The sequence below is a fragment of the Gopherus flavomarginatus genome, chromosome 12 (genome assembly GCF_025201925.1).
Source record: "Gopherus flavomarginatus isolate rGopFla2 chromosome 12, rGopFla2.mat.asm, whole genome shotgun sequence".
In the NCBI taxonomy this organism is placed as follows: Eukaryota; Metazoa; Chordata; order Testudines; family Testudinidae; genus Gopherus; species Gopherus flavomarginatus.
The window spans coordinates 14,893,907-14,899,906 of record NC_066628.1 but is presented as its reverse complement, the minus strand read 5'-3'; the positions used below and the strand labels follow the sequence as shown (position 1 = coordinate 14,899,906).

Genomic DNA, 6,000 nt, shown 5'->3' with positions numbered 1-6,000 from the left:
TCTGTTGAAATTATTTAAAAAAATGAATTTTTCTAAGCCTTCTTATAAGCAATTAAATATTACAAGTATGTTAGAAACATGAGCAATATATGTTCCAGACGGTTATATGTGCATCAATAGAAAGTTTTTTCAAATGATTATGTCAGGTTATAAGCAACATATTTTGACAGGTGGAAACAATACAAATTGCTCAAGCATTTATTAAAGCATCAATTATTTATTAATTGAAACTTATTATAAAGTATGACCAAAATGAGAGGTTAATGGAGTTTGGAAGTCTGTGGTACCATCACAATTACCAATGGTTCAGAGGAGGTATAAGTCAAATACGAGGGTATCACCATCATCATCGACGGGGACAACAGTGGACTGTCCTTTTGTTGCTAGAGTCAGGGGCCCAAGTTGCCCACTAGAAGTTAGGCTCTTCCTTTAAAATGTCTCGAAGCAGACATCTAAAAACAGAGGCATCCCCAAATCAATAGTCTCTTTTCAAAATATAGGCCAGGACTCTTGAGTGCTCTTTCAGGCTCAGGGTGAGGAGTGTGTTCTAGTAGCTCAGAAAAAGGAATTGGAAATTTGGACGCCCGGGTTCTGTTTCCAGCTCTGGTAGGTGAATGGATGCCCATATCTGTCTAATGCCCTGAGCCGAAAACATGCTGAGGGTTCCCAGCTCTCAGTTAAATGTTCACTACACCAGACAAATTGTGTTCAGAATCCTGATCTATACGTGACTTCTCAGTTTGTTGTCTGTCAACAATGACCTGCATCTAACAAAATCACCTGCATATTTTTTTTGTCTTCCCTTTATGGTTTCATGTGTTTTGGCAGGTACACCACCTGGCCCCAATGGTGAAAGGAAATCAAACCACTGTGAAGGAATTTATTCTGCTTGGGTTCCCTGGCTCTCGTTCTTTTCAGATCTCACTCTTCATGCTATTCTTGTTCATATACCTCCTGACACTCACAGGAAACATCACCATCATATCCTTAGTGGGGACCCACTGTTGCCTCCGCACCCCTATGTACTATTTCCTCTGCAATCTCTCCTTCCTGGAGATCTGGTACACCACAGCTACCATCCCTAAGTCTTTTACCAATCTCATGTCCCAAAGCAAAACCATCTCCTTCCTCAGCTGCCTCCTGCAGATGTACTTTGTTTTCTCCCTAGGCTGCACTGAATTTCTACTCCTGGCTATCATGGCCTATGATTGCTATTTGGCCATATGCCACCCAGTGCGCTATAGCTCCATCATGAACTGCACCTTGTTCATTCAGCTGGCCATTGCCTCATGGGTAGGTGGCTTCTGACTATTTTTGTGCCAGCATTTCTGATCACCAGGTTGTCCTTCTGTGGCCCTACGGTCATCAACCATTTCTTCTGTGACATAGATTCTTGGATAGAGCTCTCCTGCACAGACAAGCACCTTTTTGAGATGGTGTACATTTCTGTGTGCTTTATTGTCATCCTGGGCTCATGTGCAGTCACCCTGGTCTCCTACATTTACATCATCTCCACCATGCTGAGAATCCCATCTGCCCAAGGCCAGAAAAAGACCTTTTCCACTTGCTCTGCCCATCTCACCATTGTGGTTATATTGTACGGCTGCTCCATCTTCCTGTACATCAAGACTTCTAAACAGAACTCACTGGACATGAACAAAAATGTCTCTGTCTTCATTACTATTGTGACACCATTGCTTAACCCTTTCATTTACACTCTAAGGAACAAAGACGTCAAGGAAATGTTGAGAAAGACTATTCATAGGACATGACGTTATTGTCCAATGGCATGGATATCACTGATTTAGGTAGGCAGCGAGGGGAAATCAAGTGCACCATCAAAACATATGAATATTAAATAAATCATTTCTGGTATCTAAATATAATCAAATAATAATAATGCAGAATTTGGCCCAGAATTTGGAAACTATATTACCGGGACTGAGTCTCATTTACAATAAGGCAACTTTGAATTCTTTTGGCAGTGTAAATGGGCCTTAAAATGGATGGGACTGTAATTTACAAGGTCTGAAAGGCCCCTTTACACTGCTGGAATGATGGAAAGGGGGTCTTATTTTCAGTGAGGATCAGGTCCTCGTTGTTTGTGTATATAAACTAGCCTGATATGATATATTTCTCCATTTTACCCAGATACATTTAGCACTCTAGTACTTTTGATGTAGCTCCACAAGCATTGACATCACTTTTCTTACAATCCAGAAAATGTTGATAAGACTCTCTGAAAACTTCTAGAAGACTTGGATGTGACTGGAAAGCTATGATAATACTTTGTCACATCTGTCAACACAATGATGCAAATTACACAGCTTCTTATTATCTTTCACATGATTTGACATATATTTAGCTCTATTACAACATTTTGACAAGGCTCTATGGTCTAGAAGCCAAAGGTATTTAGGTGCTACAATCAGGCTTGGCCTTTCCAGGAATTAGGCACCAAAACCTGATTCAGTTTTGATGGGATTTGTGGGCCTTACTCTTAGGCACCTTTAACAATTGCAACCAAACAACAATAAAATGTAATCATGGGTTTAAGTGTGGGTATTTTGACATGTGATATTGACAATTTGTGTTAGAACAGTTTATAAAGCTTAACTTTTTTAATCTGAATGTCTATTGCCAGTAAATAATTGCCTGGCCACTTCTCCTCCCACCCCCACCCCATATAATTTCCTGTAACTGTGAAAATTTAAATGGATTAAAGTAAAAAAAATACTTAAAAGTAAACAGTGATATTACCCATCAGAACCGCGTCACAGTGGCGTAGTCGGCAGGACTGTGACGATGTGGTTCTGGTGGGACCCAACTGAGAGTGCCAATTCAGGACCAATTGCTCAAACAGGGCAGTTACAGCCCTAGGCTGGGGTTATTCCACCTCTAAGGCAAACCAAACCAGCCAGAGAAAAATGACTTTGGTTTCACCCCACTGGCTAACCACAAGTCACACAAACAATTTCCTTAGACACTCCAGTCTCCCCGTATCACCACCAGTGCCATCCGTCCTGGAGATGAATGATTATGAAAACCAACACCCCAGTAAAAGAAAAAAGGTTCTCTTGATCCCAAAGGACCAAGCCACAGACCCAGGTCAATATACACACCAGATCTTACCCACAAATCACGCTGTTGCCAATCCTTTAGAATCTAAAATCTAAAGGTTTATTCATAAAGGGAAAAAGATAGAGATGAGAGCTAGAATTGGTTAAATGGAATCAATTACATACAGTAATGGCAAAGTTCTCAGTTCAGGCTTGTAGCAGTGATGGAGTAAACTGCAGGTTCAAATCATGTCTCTGGAGAACATCCCCAGCTGGGATGGGTCATTCAGTCCTTTGTGCAGAGCTTCTGTTTGTAGCAAAGTCCCTCCAGAGGTAAGAAGCAGGATTGAAAACAAGATGGAGATGAGGCATCAGCCTTATATAGGCACTTCCAGGTGTAAGAACACTTCTTTGTTCTTACTGTGGAAAATTACAGCAAAATGGAGTTTGCAGTCACATGGGCCAGTTTCTGCACACTCTGCTGAATCACAAGGTGTATCTGCCTCCTCTCAACGGGTCAATTGTGTAGCTGATGGTCCTTAATGGGCCATCAAGCAGGCTAAGCAGAGCTAACACCCACTTGTCTGGGATCTTTCCCAGTAACACAGCATAAATTTGAAATATAGACAGTATACAGCCAATACTTATAACATCAACTACAAAATGATACAGACATACAGACAGCATAATCATAACCAGTAACTCATAACTTGGTCTTAGACACCTTATATGACCTCCTTTACATAGGATTTGGTGCCACTACAGGACCTTGGTTGCAAACCATGTTCTATATGGTCCCAGTTTATATCAATAACATCACACAACTGATTAAAAATTGTGCTTAAAATGTGAAAAGTCTTGTAGTTTACATAATTAGTAGTATATGTAAAGGTGCATGTGTTTTATTAATCTGTTTATTCTAATGTTCTAGGACGAAATCACCGCCATTGTGGTTCCACACTGTCTGAGATTTGAGGGGCGTGACCTAAACAGATGGTTAAGGGTTAATGTCTCTTTTACCTGTAAAGGGTTAAGAAGCTCAGTAAACCTGGCTGACACCTGACCAGAGGACCAAGAGGGGGACAAGATACTTTCAAATCTTGGTGGAAGGAAGTCTTTGTTTGTGCTTTTTGTTTATTCTTTGTTTGCTCTCGGGACTGAGATGGAAGGGACATCATTCCAGGCTCTCTCCCAATCTTTATGAATCATTCTTTCATGTTTCAAAATTGTAAGTAATAGCCAGGCAAGGCGGATTAGTCTTATGTTTGTTTTCTCAACTTGTAAAGGTTTCTTTTTGCTGGAAAGATTTTTACCTCTGTTTTTACCTCTGTAACTTTGAATCTAAGGCTGGGGTGGGGGCGGTCCCTCTCGTCTATATGAATCTGAGTATCCTGTAAAGCATTTTCCATCCTGATTTTACAGAGATAATTTTTACCTTTTCTTTCTTTAATTAAAAGCTTTCCTTGTTTTAAGATCCAAGGGATTGGGTCTGAACTCACCAGGGATTGGTGGAGGGAAAAGGAGGGAAAAGGTTAATTCCTCTTTGTTTTACGATCCAAGGAGTTTGGCTCTGTGTGAAGCCTCTCAAGGCAACCCAGGGAGGGGAAAGTCTGGGGGGAAAAGGAGGGGGATGGTTAATTCCTCTTTGTTTTAAGATCCAAGGAGTTTGGATCTGTGTGAAGCCTCTCAAGGCAACCCAGGGAGGGGAAAGTCTGGGGGGAGAAGGAGAGGGATGGTTAATTTCTCCTTGTTTTAAGATCCAAGGGGTTTTGGATCTGTGTTCCCCAGGGTAGGTTTTGGGGGAACAGAAAGTGTGCCAGACACTAAATTCTGGATGGTGGCAGTGTACCAGACCTAAGCTAGTAATTAGGCTTAGAAGTGTGCATGCAGGTCCCCACTTTTTGTACTCTAAAGTTCAAAGTGGGGAAAAAACCTTGACAATGGCAATGAAAAGTTTCCATAGAGCTGGGAGCAGAGCTAGGTCTCCTGTGTTTGAGGCCCATTCTCAATCAAGCTGATCGAAAAATGTTTAAGAAAAAACATTTTCCATTTAAAAAAACGGCTTTTCACCAAACCAAAATGTTTTCCCGAAGCATATCAGTTTCAATGACAATTTCATTGGGAAGTTTGGGAAGGTTCTTCAGGGCCAGGGTGGAATTTCTGGTAAGAAAGAGGCAGAGCTATCCCAGAATAGCCTGTAGCCTAGTAGTTAGAGCTATCACCTGGGATGTGGGAAACCCCTTTGACGTTCTTCCTCTCACTCAGGAAGCGCAGGAACTTGATGTTAACTTCTCACACCTCAGGTGAGTGCCCTAAGCACTGTGCTATTGGTTGATCTGGAGTGTGTCTCACTCTCTTTTGAAAGGCTTCTTTTTCATTCCAGTGTGGACTGAAAACAAATGCTGAAACCTCCGTTTTTCACAAAATAGAATTCTTGTTTTCTGACCAGTCCTAGTGATCAATCCACTGAATCACATGGTCTCCTAGTGTGCTGTGTCATCCTCTAGTGGCTGGGCTTCCTGGAGGATAATAGCCTGCTACTGCTACCCAGCTGACAGCACTACTCCTTTATCTCAGGGGTAAAAGGCTGTGCCTTGTGTTGAGGCTTCCAGATTCAGCCTTTGCTGGTGACTCATGGTGGGAACTGGTGTCTAAATACTTTGGAAACATTGGATGAAGGATGAGGGCAGGATAGTGTGATGATTTTTACGGAATCAGGTGGCTGTGTAGCAGGGAATGATGTGGGGGAAAGGGCGATGTCTATCTAATGTGGAAGGGAACTTTCCCCCTTATTTCTGGGAGATGTTCCCCATAAACACCTGCAAAACAAACTCATTATCCTTCAAAGTCCACCTTAAAACTCTCCTTTGTCATGATGTGTACAAAAACTTGACAACAACTAGGCTTCTGGGGTGTTGAGACCACTCCATGTTATGCAGAC

General features: G+C 41.7%; 1 pseudogene; it reads left to right on the top strand.

Moving 5' to 3' along the window:
* Positions 1 to 681: 681 nt before the first annotated feature.
* Positions 682 to 2,522, top strand: LOC127032850 (olfactory receptor 287-like; annotated as a pseudogene).
* The last annotated feature ends 3,478 nt before the right edge of the window (positions 2,523 to 6,000 follow it).